The sequence below is a fragment of the Schistocerca serialis genome, chromosome 5 (assembly GCF_023864345.2).
Source record: "Schistocerca serialis cubense isolate TAMUIC-IGC-003099 chromosome 5, iqSchSeri2.2, whole genome shotgun sequence".
In the NCBI taxonomy this organism is placed as follows: Eukaryota; Metazoa; Arthropoda; class Insecta; order Orthoptera; family Acrididae; genus Schistocerca; species Schistocerca serialis.
The window spans coordinates 139,120,420-139,142,636 of NC_064642.1; positions in this window are offsets into that span (position 1 = coordinate 139,120,420).

Genomic DNA, 22,217 nt, shown 5'->3' on the forward strand with positions numbered 1-22,217 from the left:
TATGTACAGGAAATCTGTTTGAGGACTAGGACCGGAAGATAGTGCCTATCTGTGAAGATCTTTGTGAGAGCCTTCAGCATAATGGGCAAGGGAGCTCCACTCACTTCAGATATGCCGTCCCTGGGGGACCAGGCTGTATGGGAGGGATTTTTTGGTGTGGAAGCGATGACTGCTGTCAAAATGCAGGTACTGTTACTGGTGGGTGGGTTTAATGTGAACAGATGTGTGGATGGAGCTATCAGAGAGGAGGGGGTCAACAGTGACAGCAAAGAACTTGGTGTTGTGTGGGATGTGTATAATATGGATTGCTGATAAATAAAATATTTGCAGACTTATAAAAATTGAAAGTTTATGGCAAAAGTTATAGAAGTTTCATGCCCACGATAGCAATGTGAACTGCAAGAATTAAAAAAATGGGCCTCTATCAGCTGAGATGCAACTTTCTCAAGAGACTGATCGAACTGGGGGGGGGGGGGGGGGGGGGGGGGTGGAAATGAAAACTGTTCATTAATGTAGAGATGAAGTGTTATTACCAAAAATGTTCGTGAAATTTACATAACTTGTAGATCTTCATTCTTGAGGTGTAGCTTTACTGCAAATACTCCTGAGCTCTTTTCTGTGCTGCTGTACATGCAAAATTAATCATGTAATTTACTAGATAAATTCCAGGTACAGATCTTCCACAAAATTGCGTTATTCGCATGCAAGATGTTCGGCAGCAAAAAATACATAACATGCTGTGTTGTTGATGGTTCATGACAAGCTGCCTGCCTGCTGTACACAAACTGCTGGTGTTTATTTGATTTACAACAATCACTGACAATCACAATTTACAAATTTTAAGAAATGACATTTAAAGGTGTTTAACAAAATTAACTCACAAACACTGAAAAATAACAAAAATAATGCTTCACAATTTTGTGTGGGCGTGGACATAGTTTCATTAAGAATTGCGAAGTAATTTGTAAGTTTCACGAAAACAAAAATACAAATTAAATTTTACTTAATTACAGTTGAAAGAAAGAAGGAAATGTATTTCTACTATGTGTAAAAATTGCAAATAATATGTCGGTCAAAAATGGTTGGCCAACTTGTGGAAAAGCTTGTGTGTAAGCTGCAAAATATACTTTGTTTATGTGGGTCATTACAGTTTTTGATAAATATTAATCAACAGACTCATTTGTGTAGCAAGTTTGGATAAATTATGTAGTAATTATTGAAAACAGAATATCCCTAGCATGTTAACAAACTTGTTATTGAGTGCAGAATGCAACTTGAATTTTACTTAAGTTGCCTCAAACAGACTAATTACTGGTATAGGTGCATTGTAACACTGAGTATTAAACAGTTAATTAAACATATATTAAAAGTAGTCTCTTGGGGGGTGGTAAAGGATGCCCAAGGGCCTGTTTTATTACGATATCCCCCAAAGAGGCTTGGCCTCCTAAGAGGGAGAGGCGCTTCCAAACTTCTTTAATTAAATCAAAATTGAAGAATTTTAAAAAATGTACACTACTGGCCATTAAAATTGCTATACCAAGATGAAATGCAGATGATAAACAGGTATTCATTGGACAAATATATTATACTAGAACTGACGTGTGATTACCTTTTCACGCAATTTGGGTGCATACATCCTGAGAAAACAGTACCCAGAACAACCACCTCTGGCCGTAATAATGGCCTTGATACACCTGAGCATTGAGTCAAACAAGGGTGGGATGGCGTGTACAGGTACAGCTGCCCATGCAGCTTCAACACAATACCAAAGTTCATCAAGAGTAGTGACTGGTGTATTGTGACGAGCCAGTTGCTCAACCACCATTAACCAGACGTTTTCAATTAGGGAGAGGTCTGGAGAATGTGCTGGCCAGGGCAGCAGTCGAATATTTTCTGTATCCAGAAAGGCCTGTACAGGACTTGCAACATGCGGTCATGCATTATCCTGCTGAAATGTAGGGTTTCGCAGGGATCGAATGAAGGGTAGAGCCACGGGTCGTAACACATCTGAAATGTAACATCCACTGTTCAAGGTGCCATCAATGTGGACAAGAAGTGACCGAGACGTGTAACCAATGGCACCCCATACCATCACACCGGGTGATAAACCAGTATGGTGATGATGAATACACACTTTCAATGTGCATTCACCGCGACGTCGCCAAACACAGATGTGACCATCACAATGCTGTAAACAGAACCTGGATTCATCCAAAAAAATGACGTTTTGCCATTCGTGCACCCAGGTTCATCGTTGAGTACACCATCGCAGGCACTCCTGTCTGTGATGCAGCATCAAGGGTAAACGCAGCCATGGTCTCTGAGCTGACAGTCCATGCTGCTGCAAAATTTGTCGAACTGTTCATGCACATGGTTGTTGTCTTGCAAACGTCCCCATCTGTTAACTCAAGGATCGAGACGTGGCTGCACGATCCGTTACAGCCATGTGGATAAGATGCCTGTCATCTCAACTGCTAGTGATATGAGGCCGTTGGGATCTGGCACGGCGTTCCATATTACCCTCCTGAACCTAACGATTCCATACTCTGCTAACAGTCATTCGATCTCGACCAACACGAGCAGCATTATCGCAATACGGTAAACCGCAATCATCATAGGCTACAATCCGACCTTTATCAAAGTTGGAAATGTGATGGTACGCATTTCTCCTCCTTACACAAGGCATCACAATAACATTTCACCAGGCAACGCCGGTCAACTGCTGTTTGTGTATGAGAAATCGGTTGGAAACTTTCCTTATGTCAGCACATTGTAGTTGTCACCGCCGGCACCAACCTAGTGTGAATGCTCTGAAAAGCTAATCATTTGCATATCACAGCATCTTCTTCCTGTCGCTTAAATTTCTCATCTGTAGCATGTCATCTTCATGGTGTAGCAATTTTAACGGCACAAACACACACACACACACACACACACACACACACACAAATGCAACTGTCACACAACACAGCAGACTCAAGCAACTGAAACCACACTATGAGCGACAGCACCAGTGCATGATTGGAGTGGCGACTGTGTGGGGGTAAAGAGGAGGCTGAGGTGGAAAGGGGGAGGGATAGTATGGTAGTGTGGCAAATAGTGAAGTGCTGCAGGTTAGATGGAGGGTAGGAGAGAATTGGGGGGGGGGGGGGGGGAGTAGTGGAAAAGGAGAGAAGTAAAAAGACTGGGTGTGATGGTGGAATGATGGCTGTGTAGTGCTGGAATGGGAACAGGGAAGGGGCTGGATGGGTGAGGACAGTGACTAATGAAGGCTGAGGCCAGGAGGGTTTGTGGGTAAATAGAATGTATTGCAGGGAAAGTTCCCACCTGTGCAATTCAGAAAAGCTGATGTTGATGGGAAGGATCGTTATGGCATAGGCTATGAAGCAGTCATTGAAATTAAGGATATCATGTTTGACAGCGTACTCAGCAACAGGGTGATCCACTTGTTTCTTGGCCGGTCACCATTCATGCAGACAGACAGCTTGTTGTTTGTCATGCCCACATAGAATGCAGCACAGTGGATGTGCTTGTAGATCACATGACTGGTTTCACAGGTAGCCCTGCCTTTGATGGGATAGGTGATGTTAGTGACCAGACTGGAGTAGTTGGTGGTGAGGATGTATGGGATAGGTCTTGGTTGGTTGGTTGGTTTAGGGGATTAAAGGGACCAGACTGCTACTGTCATCGGTCCCTTTTTCCTAATACTAAAAACACCCACAGAGAATTACAAAAAACGACCAACAGAAAAGATGACAGACGACACAGTACAAGAGAAACCAGACAAAACGAATTAAGATCACACAGAGTGTGACAGTGGTCGGCCGACCATAGAAACAAAAAAAGGAGAAGCCAACCACCGAGACACATTAAAAACTCGGTCTAAAATCATAGGCCAAAGGCCAGAATCATAACAAAAAGAACATAACAAACACTCAGACTAAATGATAAAAACCCTCTGCCCGAATGAAACGCAAAACTAAGTCCACCATGGCAGAGTCATCTCTTAAAAGGGCAGGGAGCATATCAGGCAGCACAAACGTCTGGCTGAGCATAGTTAAAAGTACACAGGCCAACAAAATGTGGACCACCATCAAAGCTGACCCGCATCGACAGAGAGGCGGGTCCTCATGCCACAATAAATGGCAGTGTGTCAAGCGGGTGTGGCCAATGTGGAGCCAGCAAAGGACTACCGATTCCCTGCGAGTGGCTCACAGGGATGACCGCCACACAGTCGTCGTCTCCTTGATGGCACGGAGTTTGTTAGGGGTGGTCAGACTGCTCCATTCAGCGTCCCATAGCGCGAAAACTTTGCGGCGTAAGACTGCTCGTAAATCAGTCTCCAGGAGGCCAATGTCGAGGTTTGGTTCACTGATGGCCTGTTTGGCCAGGCGGTCAACATGTTCATTGCCCGGGATACCGACATGACCGGGGGTCCACACGAACACCACAGAGTGGCCGCAACAGGCAAGAGTATGCAGGGACTCCTGGATAGCCATCACGAGACGAGAATGAGGGAAACACTGGTCGAGAGCTCGTAAACTGCTCAGGCAATTGCTACAGATCACAAAGGACTCACCTGAGCAGGAGCAGATATACTCTAGGGCACGAAAGATGGCGACCAGCTCAGCAGTGAAAACACTGCAGCCAGCCGGCAAGGATCGTTGTTCGGAATGGTCCCCTAGAGTTAGAGCATAACCGACCCGACCAGCAACCATCGAACTGTCAGTGTATACAACGCCAGAGCCCTGATACGTGGCTAGGATGGAATAAAAGCGGCGGCGGAAGGCCTCCGGAGGGACTGAGTCCTTCAGGCCCTGTGTCAAGTCAAGCTGATGGCAAGGGCGAGGGACACACCATGGGGGTGTACGCAAAGGGGCCTGAAAAGGAGGTGGAACAGGGAAAACCCCAAGCCCGGAGAGAAGCTCTTTGACACGGACCGCAATCATACGACCTGACCGGGGCCAACGTTCTGGCTGATGGACGACCGATTGCGGGAACAAAAAACGATAATTTGGATGCCCGGGCAAGCTAAAAACATGGGTAGCATGTGTGGCCAGTAAATGTTGGCGTCGCAACCGCAGTGGAGGGACACCTGCCTCCACAAGGATGCTGTCCACAGGGCTGGTCCGGAAGGCACCAGTGGCAAGTCGTATCCCACTGTGTTGTATTGGGTCCAGCACCCGCAATGCAGATGGGGATGCTGAACCATAAGCCAGACTCCCATAATCCAGACGGGACTGGATTAATGCCTGGTAGAGCTGTAATAGGGTAGATAGGTCGGCGTCCCAGCTGGTGTGGCTCAAGCATTGCAGAGCATTTAGATGCCACCAACACGTCTGTTTAAGCTGCCGAATATGAGGCAGCCAAGTCAACCGGGCATCAAAAACAACTCACAAAAACCTATGTGTCTCCACCACAGCAAGAAGTTCGCTGGCAGGATAAAGCCGCAGCTCAGGGTGGACTGTTCGGCGCCGGCAGAAATGCATAACGCAGGTCTTGGCAGCCGAAAACTGGAAACCATGCGCTACAGCCCAAGACTGCGCCTTGTGGATAACGCTCTACAGCTGACGTTCAGCAGCTGCAATGCCAATGGAGCTATAGTAGAGGCAGCAGTCATCAGCATACAGGGAAGCGGAGACAGAATTTCCCACCGCTGCAGCGAGCCCATTTATTGCAATTAAAAACAGGCAGGTACTGAGGACAGATCCCTGTGGTACCCCGTTCTCCTGGACTCGGGAGGAACTATGGGAGGCCGCGACTTGCACGCGGAAGGTACGATACGACAGAAAATTTCGGATTAAGATCGGCAGAGGGCCCCGAAGACCCCAATCATGAAGTGTACAAAGGATGTGATGACGCCATGAAGTGTCGTACGCCTTCCGCATGTCGAAAAAGACAGCGATCAGGTGCTGACGGCGGGCAAAGGCCATACATATGGCTGACTCCAGGCTCGCCAGATTGTTGGCGGCGGAGCGGCCTTTACGGAACCCACCCTGAGACGGAGCCAGAAGGCCCTGAGACTCCAGTACCCAATTCAACCGCCAGCTCACCATCCGTTCAAGCAACTTGCAAAGAACGTTGGTGAGGCTAATAGGACGGTAGCTGTCCACCTCCAAAGGATTCTTGCCATGTTTCAAAATGGGGATAACAATACTTTCCCGCCATTGCGACAGAAACTCACTCTCGACCCAAATACGGTTGTAAAGGTCGAGGAGGCGTCGCTGGCAGTCCACTGAAAGATGTTTCAGCATCTGACAGTGGATGCGATCTGGCCCAGGAGCGGTATCAGGGCAAGCGGCGAGGGCACTGTGAAATTCCCACTCACTGAATGGAACATTGTAGGATTCAGGATGGTGGGTGCGAAATGAAAGGCTCCGACATTCCATCCGCTCTTTAATGGAGCGGAAGGCCAGTGGGTAATTCGAAGAAGCGGAACACAGAGCAAAATGCTCTGCCAAGCGGTTGGCAATTACGTCGGAGTCAGTACAAACTGCTCCATTCAGTGAGAGCGCAGGGATGCTGACAGGGGTCCGGTAGCCATAGAGGCGTCGAATCTTAGCCCGGACCTGCGATGGAGTGACATGGAGGCCAATGGTGGACACATACCGCTCCCAGCACTTCTGCTTGCATTGGCAGATAAGGCGGCGGGCTCGCACACGCAGCCGTTTGAAAACGATGAGGTGTTCTAATGATGGATGTCGCTCGTGACGCTGGAGCACCGCCGGCGATCTTTACTCGCTTCAGCGATCTCAGGCGACCACCAAGGCACAGCCCTCCGCCGAGGAGATCCAGAAGAACGGGGAATTGCAGATTCCGCAGCAGTAACGATGACGGTGGTGACTGAGTGAACCACCACAGCAATGGCGGCATTAGAGAGAGGCTCAATAGCGGCAGTGGAGAAGAACAAGTCCCAGTCAGCCTTATTCATAGCCCATCTGCTAGGGCGCCCAGAAGAGTGACGCAGTGGCAGTGACAGAAAGATCAGAAAGTGGTCACTACCACACAGGTCGTCATGCACACTCCATTGGACAGACGGTAAAGGTCAATGGCGGAGTATGTGCCATGCGCCATACTGAAGTGTGTGAAGGCACCATCATTTAAAATTGAAAGATCGAGCTGCGCCAATAAATGCTCAACGGTGGCACCTCGACCTGTTGCCACTGACCCACCCCACAGAGGGTTATGGGCGTTGAAGTCGCCCAGTAACAAGAAAGGTGGCGGCAATTGGGCTATCAGCACAGCCAAGACATGCTGCGCGACATCACTATCTGGTGGAAGGTGAAGACTGCAGACGGTAACAGTATGTGGCGTCCACACCCGAACAGCGACAGCCTCTAAAGCTGTTTGTAGAGGGACAGACTCGCTGTGAAGAGAGTTAAGGACATAGATGCAGATGCCACCAGACACCCTTTCATAAGCTGCTCGGTTCTTATAATAACCCCAATAGCCATGGAGGGCGGGGGTTCGCATTGCTGGAAACCCAAGTTTCCTGAAGAGCAATGCAGACGAAAAAGGTGAGGGCTGATAAGTTGTCGGAGCTCAGCTAGATGGTGGAAGAAATCGCTGCAGTTCCACTGGAGGATGATATTGTCCATTGCTGAGAAAGGCGTGAATGGACTGGGAAGGCAGATTACGCCGCTGGGTCACCTGCTGCCTCCAATTGAGCACCTGTGTTAGTGCTATCCATGGTGTCTGAGGGACCAGCGAGATCTCCACCTCATCTTCAGACGTAGAGCTTGTAGGAAGCGGTGGGACGGGTGCCACCGTAATGTCGTTATTCTTCGGGACTTTCTTCTTTTTCTGCTTCTCTCGCTGTGCCTTTGGTGGTTCAGGCTTGGAGGGCTTCACAGGATCAGTCTCAGGGACGGACGACGACCGTGAGGCCCTACGACCAGGGACTGGTGGTTGTTTCAGTCACTTGCGGGTGTCCGCTTTTCCGCTGGTCAGAACTTGCGAATGGAGGTCCCCAAGGGGCCCCTTCCTGGCGAGAGTAGCCGAAGAAGTCTTACTCTTCTCCAGCTGGGAAGGGGGAAATGATGTCCCCGATGGTTGGGGGGTGTTGCTCCTGAAGTAGTAGGAGCAGGAGCAACAGGGTGTGAAGTGCCCCCCACAATCAAGGGGGCTGTGGTGGATTTTGACCAATCATAGATCCAACTGGACGGGACAACACAGGAGATGGGAGAACTGTCGTTGCAGCAGTGGCGTAGGTCGACATCATTGGCACAGGATGGAGCTTCTCATATTTCTGCCTCGCCTTGGAGTAGGTCAGGTGGTCCATGGTCTTATATTCCATTATCTTCCGTTCTTTATGGAATATCCTACAGTCCGGCGAGCAGGGGGAATGGTGTTCTCCACAGTTAACACAGATGGGAGGCGGAACACATGGAGTATTGGGATGCAAAGGATGTCCACAATCTTGACATGTGATGCCGGAAGTACAGCAGGATGATATGTGCCCGAACTTCCAGCATTTAAAACACCGCATCGGAGGAGGGATATATGGTTTCACATCACAGTGGTAAACCATCACCTTGACCTTTTCGGGTAAGACGTCACCCTCGAAGGCCAAGATGAAGGCACCGGTGGCCACCTGATTATCCCTCGGACCCCGATGTATGCGCCGGGCGAAGTGAACACCTCGTCGTTCTAGGCTGGCACATAGTTCATCGTCCGACTGCAGAAGGAGATCCCTGTGGAATATAATACCCTGGACCATGTTTAAACTCTTATGGGGCGTGATACTATCAGAAACGACCCCTAACTTATCGCAAGCGAGCAACCTCCATAACTGGGCAGAGGATGCTGTCTGCATTAGAACTGAACCAGAGCGCATTTTGGACAAGCCCTCCACCTCCCCAAACTTGTCCTCTATATGCTCCACAAAAAACTGGGGCTTGGTTGACATAAATGATTCACCATCAACACAGGTACAAACGAGGTACCGTGGTGAATAATCTGCACCGCCTTCTTTAGCCATACTTTCCTCCCATGGAGTGGCCAGGGAGGGAAATGATCTTGGATCAAATTTCTTCCCGTTGAGGTTAGACCTCGATCGCTTGGAGACTGCTGGTGGAGGCCCACCAACGAGAGGTGATGTATCACGCTTCATTGCGGGTCATCTGCCCTGATGCCACCCACTCCGACCAGGGGCTCTTCCACGGGCGCCACCCAGCCACAGCAAAGACCACCTGGCAGGATGGCCTTTCCGGGAGTCCCGATGCCCCAGAGAGATAGGCATCTACTCCTCGGCATACGTGGGGAGGGAGCAGCTCAGGCATCAGCAGTGCGATCCCTGTGTAGTCAGGGGGCTACCACCAAGAGGGTACATGACGACCCCACCACAATGGACTGGCTACCGTGCTGGTTGTCGGGTGTCGAATATCCATTAATAAAGGGAGCGAAGATGGAAGTGCACAATGGAGGGAATGTAGGCTACCCGGAACACGCTGTAGCCAATGTGGCCGGAAGCTCAGTGTAAGTCCAACTCCATGAGAAAAACGAATATGCCAGATCTTAGGGCAAGATGGATATAGAATGCACCACGTAAGGCATCCTTCCCTAAATGGTATGCACTAACTGAAAAATTTGGAAATGGAGTGGTCAAACCCCTTAGGGGACCATCACATTAAAGGCCGAGACAGTTGAGACTCCTTTTAGTCGCCTCTTACGACAGGCAGGAGTACCGCGGGCCTATTCTTACCCCCCGAACCTGCAGGGGGAGACAGGTCTTGCATCTAGGTCTATTACGGGGGTATAGGCCATGACGTAAGGGATTGGGAGCAGGGTTTGTGCAAGGATGGACAAGTACACTCCTGGAAATGGAAAAAAGAACACATTGACACCGGTGTGTCAGACCCACCATACTTGCTCCGGACACTGCGAGAGGGCTGTACAAGCAATGATCACACGCACGGCACAGCGGACACACCAGGAACCGCGGTGTTGGCCGTCGAATGGCGCTAGCTGCGCAGCATTTGTGCACCGCCGCCGTCAGTGTCAGCCAGTTTGCCGTGGCGTACGGAGCTCCATCGCAGTCTTTAACACTGGTAGCATGCCGCGACAGCGTGGACGTGAACCGTATGTGCAGTTGACGGACTTTGAGCGAGGGCGTATAGTGGGCATGCGGGAGGCCGGGTGGACGTACCGCCGAATTGCTCAACACGTGGGGCGTGAGGTCTCCACAGTACATCGATGTTATCGCCAGTGGTCGGCGGAAGGTGCACGTGCCCGTCGACCTGGGACCGGACCGCAGCGACGCACGGATGCACGCCAAGACCGTAGGATCCTACGCAGTGCCGTAGGGGACCGCACCGCCACTTCCCAGCAAATTAGGGACACTGTTGCTCCTGGGGTATCGGCGAGGACCATTCGCAACCGTCTCCATGAAGCTGGGCTATGGTCCCGCACACCGTTAGGCCGTCTTCCGCTCACGCCCCAACATCGTGCAGCCCGCCTCCAGTGGTGTCGCGACAGGCGTGAATGGAGGGACGAATGGAGACGTGTCGTCTTCAGCGATGAGAGTCGCTTCTGCCTTGGTGCCAATGATGGTCGTATGCGTGTTTGGCGCCGTGCAGGTGAGCGCCACAATCAGGACTGCATACGACCGAGGCACACAGGGCCAACACCCGGCATCATGGTGTTGGGAGCGATCTCCTACACTGGCCGTACACCACTGGTGATCGTCGAGGGGACACTGAATAGTGCACGGTACATCCAAACCGTCATCGAACCCATCGTTCTACCATTCCTAGACCGGCAAGGGAACTTGCTGTTCCAACAGGACAACGCACGTCCGCATGTATCCCGTGCCAGCCAACGTGCTCTAGAAGGTGTAAGTCAACTACCCTGGCCAGCAAGATCTCCGGATCTGTCCCCCATTGAGAATGTTTGGGACTGGATGAAGCGTCGTCTCACGCGGTCTGCACGTCCAGCACGAACGCTGGTCCAACTGAGGTGCCAGGTGGAAATGGCATGGCAAGCCGTTCCACAGGACTACATCCAGCATCTCTACGATCGTCTCCATGGGAGAATAGCAGCCTGCATTGCTGCGAAAGGTGGATATACACTGTACTAGTGCCGACACTGTGCATGCTCTGTTGCCTGTGTCTATGTGTCTGTGGTTCTGTCAGTGTGATCATGTGATGTATCTGACCCCAGGAATGTGTCAATAAAGTTTCCCCTTCCTGGGACAATGAATTCACGGTGTTCTTATTTCAATTTCCAGGAGTGTATATTGTTTAGATTCGGTGGATGGTGAAATAACACTGTTTGCGGGGTGGGAAGGGTAGTGGCCAGGACATTTCTCATTTCAGGGCATGATGAGAAGTAGTTGAAACACTGGTAGAGAGTGTAATTCAGTTGCTCCAGTCCTTAGTGGTTCTGAGTTGCGAGAGGAATGATCCTCTGTGGCTGGACAATGGGATTTTGGGAGGTGGTGAGAGACTGGAAAGACAAGGCATGGGAGATTTGATTTTGTACAAGGTTGGGAGGGTAACTACAATATGTGTAGGCTTCAGTGAGACCCTCAGTATATTTTGAGAGAGGGACCACTCATCACTGCAGATGCGACAACCATGGGTGGCTAGGCTGTATGAAAGGGACTTCTTGGTATGTAACAGGTAGAAGCTGTCTAAGTGGAGGTATTGCTGGTGGTTAGTAGGTTTGACATGGACAGAGGTACTGATGTAGCCATCTTTGAGGTGGAGGTCAACATCTAGGAAGGTGGTTTGTTGAGTTGTGTAGGACCAGATGAAGCAAATGGGGGAGAAGTTGTTGAGGTTCTGGAGGAATGTGGTTAGGATGTCATCAGTGGATCTGAACCAAGTGAGTGGTTTAGGATTCTGGGTGTTTAAGAAGGATTCCTCTAGATGGCCATGAATGGATTGGCATAAAACGGTGCCATGTGGGTGCCCTTCATCTACATCTCCATCTACATACTTACTCCACAATCCACCATAGGGTACGTGGCGGAGGGTACCTCGTACCACAACTAGCATCTTCTCTCCCTGTTCCACTCCCAAACAGAACGAGGGAAAAATGACTGCCTATATGCCTCTGTACAAGCCCTAATCTCTCTTATCTCATCTTTGTGGTCTTTTCGCAAAATATAAGTTGGCGGCAGTAAAATTGTACTGCAGTCAGCCTCAAATGCTGTTCTCTAAATTTCCTCAGTAGTGATTCACCAAAAGAACGCCTCCTTTCCTTTAGAGACTCTCGCCCAAGTTCCTGAAACATTTCCGTAACACTTGCATGATGATCAAACCTACAACTAACAAATCTAGCAGCCCGCCTCTGAATTGCTTGTATGTCCTCCCTCAATCCGACCTGATAGGGATCCCAAACGCTCAAGCAGTACTCAAGAATAGGTCGTATTAGTGTTTTATAAGCGGTCTCCTTTACAGATGAACCACATCTTCCCAAAATTCTACCAATGAACCGAAGATGACTATCCGCCTTCCCGACAACTGCAATTACATGCTTATCCCACTTCATATCGCTCTGCAATGTTATGCCCAAATATTTAATCGACATGACTGTGTCAAGTGCTACACTACTAATGGAGTATTCAAACATTACAGGATTCTTTTTCCTATTCATCTGCATTAATTTACATTTATCTATTTTTTGAGTTAGCTGCCATTCTTTACACCAATCACAAATCCTGTCCAAGTCATCTTGTATCCTCCTACAGTCACTCAACGACGAAACCTTCCCGTACACCACAGCATCATCAGCAAACAGCCGCACATTGCTATCCACCCTGTCCAAAAGATCATTTATGTAGATAGAAAACAACAGCAGACCTACCACACTTCGCTGGGGCACTCCAGATGATACCCTCACCTCCGATGAACACTCACTATCGAGGATAATGTACTGGGTTCTATTACTTAAGAAGTCTTCGAGCCACTCACATACTTGGGAACCAATCCCATATGCTCGTACCTTAGTTAGGAGTCTGCAGTGGAGCACTGAGTCAAACGCTTTCCGGAAGTCAAGGAATATGGCACCTGTCTGATACCTTTCATCCATGATTCGCAAGATATCGTGAAAAATGGGCAAGTTGCGTTTCGCAGGAGCGATGCTTTCTAAAGCTGTGCTGATGCATGGACAGCAACTTCTCTGTCTCAAGGAAATTCATTATATTCGAACTGAGAATATGTTCGAGAATCCTGCAACAAACCGATGTTAAGGATATTGGACTGTAATTTTGAGGATCCGTCCTTCCACCCTTCTTATATACAGGTGTCACCTGTGCTCTTTTCCAGTCACTCGGACTTTACGTTGGGCAAGAGATTCACAATAAATGCAAGCTAAGTAAGGAGCCAATGCAGTAGAGTACTCTCTGTAAAACCGAATTGGAATCCCATCAGGACCTGGCGATTTATTTATTTTCAACCCATTCAGCTGCTTCACAACCCCAGGGATGTCTATCACTATGTCCTCCATACGGGAAACTGTACGAGACTCAAACGGCGGTATGTTTGTACGATCCTCCTGCGTGAAAGATTTCTCAAATGCTAAATTTAAAATTTCTGCTTTCGTTTTGCTGTCTTCCATTGCCAGGCCAGACTGATCAGTGAGTGGCTGGATGGAAGCCTTCAACCTGCTTACCGATTTTACGTAAGACCAGAATTTCCTTGGGTTTTCAGCAAGATCTTTTGCTAAGGTATGACGGTTTTTGGATAATGTGTTAAAAGTAACTCACATGACAGCTTGTCTGTACCACCTGTAATGAATCCATAGGCATCCCAGTCTATACTAGCTAGGTTGAAGTCGCCTCCAACTAATATAGCATGATCTGGGTACTTCTGCGATACAAAATGTAGACTCCTTTTGAATGATTCTAGAACTGTCACGGTGGAACCTGGTGGCCGGTAATAACACCCCACAATTAACTTTATTTCCCCTAGCTCTGTTATCTGTCTTTCTGATACACGTTCCAACCCTCACTAAATATTTCAGAACTTCCAATCTGAAGATTCAGCCAGGTCTCCGCCCCAAGAATAATTTGCGCGCCACACACTTCCTGGAGGGCAGTAAATTCAGGAACTTTATTCTGAACACTATGAAAATTTACTGCTAATATCTTGATAGCTGAACCGACTGGTGAGTGTTCATCAGGACACCTCGCACTACTGCCTAGCCTAAAAAAGTCCCATGTGCACGCTACAAGTACTATGCTACACTAGTAGCCGCTTCCTTTGTGTAGTGCACCCCTGACCTATCTAGGGGCGTCCTACAATTCCCCACCCAATAGCGCAAGTCTAGAAATCTGCAACCAAGACCATCACAGAGTCAACGAAGCCTCCAGTTGAGACCCTCCACTCGGCTCCAAACCAAAGGACCCCGATCTACTCTGGGAACGATGCTGCAAATAGAGAGCTCTGCTTGCACCACGCGTGCGTGGCCAGCGGTCTTCACCAAATCCACCAGCAATCTGTATGAACTGAGGATTGCCTAAGAACCCAAGCAACAGACATCATTGGTGGCAATGTGAGCTACTACTTGCAGACAACTGCATCCCATATGCTCGATAGCCACAGGCAAGGCCACCTCCACATCTTGGATGAGGTCCCCCGGCAGACAAACCGAGTGCACGTTGGATTCCTTTCCAGCCCTGTATGCTACTTCCTTAAGGGGCTCCATCACCCGCCTAACGTTGGAGCTCCCAATAACCCGCAAGCCTTTGCCCCCGTGTGCCTGCTCGGGCCCTGCTGAAGGAGCGGCCACCTGTCCACTGACAGGATGAACGAGTGAGGCCAGCCGGTCAGCCTCCACATTTGCCCTCCACCTCGAGCGACGCGAACGTGTTGCAGTCCACCACTCACCCTGAGGTGAGGGCGGCTCCAATGCGCCAGTTACACTAGGAGGTGCCTCGGCGGCTGAGTCAGCGAACGCAGCAGCGATTCGCCAGACCCTCTGCCATCGCTGCACCTTGAGGCAGCAGCCTGAAGGCGGCTGACCATGGTCAACAGCACGCTCAGCTGCTCACGAACTGCGTCCACTTCCTCCTGCGCCCGCACACAGCACACACACACCCTATCCATCCAACTGCTAATATCTAATGACTCCGTGAATTTATACTCTACGGCTATCAATAAGCAATATTACTCCTCTCAAATACGAGAATACGCAAGGATTTTATGTAATTAAATATGCAAGCGCACAAACACTCGGAAAGAAATTAAGAATCAAACTACAAAACAAATATGAAAGCTAAATATGCGAATCGCTACTGCACTGCTGCTGCACTGATATTTCACCAGCAGCTGCTCAAGGCTCTTAGCAGAACCCTGGATTTATTTGTAGGTAATGGGTGAGGATATAGTGGCCATGGCAACTAGGAAGGAGGTTGTTGGTTTGGAATCCATTGGGCATTGGGAAACATAGTGTTCAATAACAGCAAGGCTATGGGCATTAGGGATGTTAGTGTAAAAGGAGGTAGCATCAATAGTGACGAACTGGACACCATGTGGTAAAGGGACAGAAATTGTGGAGAGTCAGTGCAGGAAATAGTTGGTATCTTTTATATAGGAGGGTAGGTTCCGGGTTATACGTGGAAGGTGTTGGTCTACAAGAACAGAGATTCTCTCAGTGGGGGTACAGTAACTGGCCACAATGGGGCATCCTGGACAGTTGGGTTTATGGACTTTAGGAAGCATGAGTGGGGGGAGTGGTATGGGTAAGCAGAGAGGTGGATTCAAGGGAGAGGTTGTGGGGTGAGCCTAAGGATTTGAGGAGTGACTGGAGATCCTGCTAGATTTCTGGAATGGGGTGGAATTAGTGGGTGCAAACTGGGACAGAACGGAGACCTGCTACACACGGTAAAATATATATAGATCTATTTAAATACATATTTTTTATTTATATATTTTCTTTGAACTCTTTATGACTTCATGCCAATTTTAGTGAGTTTTCGCCTTTGCTATCATCAACTCCCTAGAACTCACTGTAGAGAATTATTTATTAAACTTGGTATTATGACCTTGCCATGTATATACATATTTCAATGTCTCTTGTACATTAAAAAGAACTTGTCTAGTTCTGATCTGAATTCTGATGTACATAGTTATAACACACGACACTGTAATGATGTAAGAAAAGATTACTGGTCATATACCAAAACTCTAAACAGCTTCAAACACGCATCTGTAAAGCTATTTAATAAACTACAACAGTCAGTTAAGAGTCTGGAGCTGAAAAAATTTAAGATATTTGTAAGAACTTTATTAATTCAAAATTGTTTTTATACAATGGAAGATTTCGAGCATAATTTCTAACATAGATTAATTATTTGTGTATTTATTGTCATTGTTGTTTGTACATTTATTGAAATTGCTTATACAGGCTTTATATCACTGTAAATGTTTTGTTTTTGGGCAATAAAAATCAATCAATCATATTCAGGTCATTTGTTGAAGTGGACAGGACCAAGACATTTGTAACTGTTTTGTGTCTCTACAAGCCTACAAGCCTAGCATGATATTCTTCTACTGCAAAAAAAGTGGTAAGAATTATCACTGATTCTGGTAGACCAGATTCCTGCAAGCCATTGTTTGTGAAACTTAAATTTGTGACTGTTCTTAATCTATATATATATATATATATAAGATGAGGTGACTTACCGAACGAAAGCGCTGGCAGGTCGATAGACACACAAACAAACACAAACATACACACAAAATTCAAGCTTTCGCAACAAACTGTTGCCTCATCAGGAAAGAGAGAAGGAGAGGGAAAGACGAAAGGATGTGGGTTTTAAGGGAGAGGGTAAGGAGTCATTCCAATCCCGGGAGCGGAAAGACTTACCTTAGGGAAAAAGGACGGGTATACAAAAAAAAAAAAAAAAAAAAAAAAAAAAAAAGGCAAGCATGGCGGCGTATATGAATGTAGTGGCAAATCGCTCCGTGAATATCGGTAAATTACCGTCAGTGAATTGTATGCTACGTGCAAAAAAAGTGATAAAAGGTGTTAAAATATGTGTAGTGGCGCATAAATGGTATCATTCATGTTGTTTCGTAGAAGCAAATCTCGGTCAACATAGGCCTACATTTGACTGTGGAACTGAGTGCAACGGTCTTGAAACTGCATTTGAAATGTGCAACGCTGGACTCGAAATAAGTGTGAGGGAAGAACTTCAAAGTGACTTAAGTAAAGCTAGACAATATGCAGAAATGCTGAAAAGTTTGATCGACTATATGGACCTTGCCACAGATACGCAAACAGGCAAACGAGAGTGTGTATATACTAGGCCTAAGAAAATCTCTGGACCTGTCTTAAATACCAATGTTTTTCGTGTTCCACTAATGAATAAATACGATGTTCTAAGTGCAGACAGCTCAGAATCACGGACAAAAAATCTCAGTGTAACAGGTAACTGCTCGGAAAGATCTGTTGAACAAAAAAGTGCCAGCAGAAACACGTTACCATCAAATACTATTAAACGAAAAAATCGTGTGAGAGCAACTTGTAATAAAACTGAACACGAGACAAAAAAGGAAACAGAGAAGAAGAAGGAAGAAATATACATATTATCGACGAGTCATGGCAAGGAACTGGCTACAATCATGTCTGATATGCAGTCCGAATATAAAGTGATTGGAATTTCGAAACCTGGTGCTCCTCTACGAGAAGTGCTGAAAAACTGTGAAAGTTCCGTGAAAAGCGACGTCAACTGTGTCATAATCGGAGGGGGAAACGATGTCTATAAAAATGAAAGCAGCCTTGCTGTAAGAACACTGAAAGAATCGCTAGGAAAAATTTCACAGGCGAAGGTATTTGTTGTAAACATTCCCTACATACACGACTTAACAGAAGACTCGTGTGTAAACAAAGAAATCATCGCGACAAATCGGAAATTCAGGAAGATTTGTAGCGGTTTTGTGCACACAACTTTCATTGAAGCAACGAGTTCAGTAAGAGAGCATTTTACTAGACATGGACTGCACAGAAACAACCTAGGCAAGAAAGTGCTGGCGAAAGAAATTCTCCAGGTGATAAAGACAGCAGGAGTGGGTGCCTATGTAAAAATAGCACTACCTGCAACAGGTTTTCTGCCAATGACAACAGAAAAGAAAAGTGCACCAACAGCATATGAGGAAGAAACATCTGCAGATACACCCTATGATGAAAAAATTACAACTGTGCAAACATGTAAAGCGTCACAGTCACCAGTGGCATTATCAGTAGCAGCAGTGGAAAAGGAAGTAACAGTAGCATCAACAGCAGAAGTTTCACCAGCAACAGTAACTATAGTGCCTCTAAAAGGAGAAATGAGAATTGCAGCAGGAGAAGCAGCATCAAGTGTTACGTGTAGACGGAAAACAGCACCTCCTGTCCGTCTAAATGATTTTTTAGTGGAAGGCAGCAGGATGAAGCAGCCCAGGAGATAAGTAGTGTAACAAATTTCACAACACCTCACCAAAACGTTCAATATAAAATAAACAACAATTATGATCTTAAAATTTGCTATCTGAATGTTCAAGGACTAATAGATAAAGAATTTATTGTAAACAGTTTTGGACTAGATAACAAATTTGATATTTTCTGTCTGAGTGAACATTGGGTTACTGAGAGTGTACTTACAGTTGTCAAACTTGATAACTATAATGTAGCAAATAGTTACTGTAGAAAACTGCATATAAGAGGTGGTGTGGCAATATATATTAATCAGTCATTCAGCTGCTCCATTGTTAAGTTGGACCTAGATTATTTATGTGAGGAACAGAACTTTGAAGCCACTGGTGTAGTTATGGACAGTCTTAAGTTAGTAATAGTATCCCTTTACAGGTCACCTAAGGGTATCATCAATGTATTTCTAGAAAAATTGGACATGCTGTTAGATGTACTAAGAGGGACCAGATGGTTGCATTATGACATAGTAATTGGTGGAGATCTGAATGCAGATTTTGATATAACAACACATAAACGTACTGTGACTGAGTTGAAAAACCTTTTAAGACAGTGCAATTTGCACTCAATCAATAACAGGCCCACAAGAGATAAAGCATGTCTTGACAATATTTTTGTCAACTTTAAAACTACAGAAGAATCATGTGCTATTACAGCGTTTCCATTTTCAGATCATGACTCTGTATCTTTAAACTACACAAGTAGGTTTTGTATTGATAATAGTAATATTCCTAAGCCTGTCCCAAAAGTTATAATCACCAGGCCTGTCACAGATGACAAAATTGTTCAGCTCTGTAAGTCCCTTGCTGAGAGAGACTGGTTCAACCAATGTCATGGTGACACAAGTTATAGTCTTAGTGCTGATTTGTCAGGGAAACTATTATTTGAGAGATTTTTTAAAACATTTCTGACACAATTTAATGACAATATCCCCATAAAGAAATGCAAATTAACTGACAAAGGCTTTACAAACAGGGCTACAAACAGACAAAATTCATGGTTCACTAAACAATTATCAAGTATGAAAAACCAAGTTATGGTGTTGCACAATATATGTAGCAATCAGAAAACAGAACATGCCAGATTAGCCTATATAAAATGCAGGAATGAGTATAAAAAAGCGATCGTGGAAGCCAAAAAAGCACATAATTTCAATAGCATTGATAATTCTACAAATAAGTGCAAAGCTGCATGGAAATTAATAAATGGTGTTGCTAAAGATGTAAGAAGCAAAAAAATTAATATAAGTCCCCAAAAATTCAATGATTTCTTTATTAAATCTGTTGAAAATGTAGGAAATACTATAATCAAACCTGATATCAATTCATCAGAGTTACTTTCTAAAAATGTTTGCAGAACACCAACAGACACAGGTACGTTTATGTTCTCCGAGGTCTCACCTAGTCATGTCCTAAGCATTGTAAAATGGATGAAATCAACAGACAGTGTAGATATATACGACATATCCTGTAATTTACTAAAGAAAGTAATAGACTATATTGTGTACCCCTTAACATTCTGTATAAATAAATGCATATCTGAAGGATATTTTCCCGAAGAACTCAAAGTGGCTAGGGTAATTCCAATATATAAAAAGGGAGATATGGACTCACCTTGCAGTTACAGACCAATCTCCATAGTCCCAGCTTTTTCTAAAATACTGGAATGTGTAATTTACCAACAGCTATCTGTCTATTTTGAAAAATTAGGAATAATTAGTGAATCTCAGTATGGTTTTAGGAAAAAGTTGTCTACTGTGGATGCTATAGACTTTGTAGTCAAATACTTACATCAAGTGTTTGAGGATAAGGGCTATGCTCAACTCACATTTTGTGATCTAAGCAAAGCTTTTGACTGTGTAAAGCATAAGCCACTCCTAGAAAAACTGGAATTCTATGGCATTAGACATAACAGCCTTAAATTAATAAAATCATATCTTCAGAATCGTAAGCAAGTTGTTTGTGTAGGGAGAGAAATGTCGAGTATAGAGCAAGTCAAGGTAGGTGTTCCGCAGGGATCTGTGCTGGGCCCCTTTTTGTTCCTGATAATGATAAATGATCTGCCGTCATTTATCAAGTCCACCACTGTGATGTACACAGATGATACAACATTTCTTCATGCTAGTGAGGATTTCAATAGCCTTAAAATTTGTGCAGCAAAGACAATTGACCAAGCATCCTATTGGTTCAAGCCAAATGGATTCCTGCTGAATGAAAACAAAACACAGCAGATGGTCTGTAGTCTTAGAGACAAGCTTCTTTCAGACGATCCAAGTTATGTCAAATTTTTGGGGGTATACATTGATGATAAGTTATGTTGGGGTCAACATGTACAATATATTAGTGGTAAATTGTCTAGAGTTATTTACCTGTTAAGGCGACTTATGGATCGTGTTCCTGAGAAATATGTTAGAACATCCTATTTTTCATTCTTTCAGAGTATAATAACATATGGAATTATTTTGTGGGGGAACTCTAGCTGTGTACATGACATATTAATACTGCAAAAAAAAGCTATTAGGATAATTACAGGTTCTGCATATAAGGCACACTGTAAACCATTGTTCTGTGAACAGAAAATCATGACTGTTATAAACTTGTACATATACTATGTTCTAATTTATACGAAGCAGAAATTACCAGAAACAAAAACCAGAGAAAATGTACACAGCCACAATACAAGAAGGAATAGGTGCCTCTATATTCCTTACCACAGGTTGTCGAAGTCACTCAACAGCTACGAAATCATGGGGTACAAATTATTTAATAAACTTCCTCAATCTGTTCAAGAATTACCTGAACAATTATTCAAACAAACAATTCATGACTGGCTAGTCCTCCACACATTCTATGACATAAGAGAATTTATCAACTGTAATATAATACTATAATGTTAACAAGAAACCTGTTGTTTCTTTCAAGCTATTAATTGTATTTTAGTATGTATATGACGTTATCTATTGCTGTAATGGCCGAATGACAATAAAATTATTATTATTATTATTATTATCACACACACATATCCATCCACACATATACAGACACAAGCAGACATATTTAAAGCAGACATATTTAAATATGTCTGCTTGTGTCTGTATATGTGTGGATGGATATGTGTGTGTGTGCGCGAGTGTATACCCGTCCTTATATATATATATATACTGTTGTTCTACATACCATGAATAATTTACCAAACCAGCAATTAACAGAAAATATACATTTGTATAATACGAGAAACAGGAAACACATTGATGTACCTTTTCAACGTTTAACTAAGTCTTTAAAATGCTATCATGTAATAGGTTCCCAATAAATTTTCTCTTTGTAAATTCGAAGATCAAGCCAAAACTGTATGAGTGGCAGGTCGAGCATCCTTTTTATTCCCTTGATGAATTTCTTGATTGCAGTCAAATCAAATAATATTATAAACTTTGGCTGCTCCCGACATACTATATCAATTATTTCATCAGCAGTTCTAGTTACCTCTTTGTTAGTAGCTAGTAATAATATTAATTATTTCATTAGCAGTTCTAGTTACCTGTTTGTTAGTAGCTAGTAATAAGCACTAATCTGTTTTTCTCTGCACAGTTGCAAAGGGCAGTTATTATAATCTGATGTAATATTGCTTTGTATATGATATGTTTTCCTCTTTTGGTATTCTGACTTTTTCCTGTATTCTAAATTGGTACATTCTGATTGATTTGATTGCACTACCTTACTTTATCTATTGTATATCCTGTCTATTGACTATTTATAAAACTATTGTAATATTGTACTTATCACTCCTGCATATAATTTTGT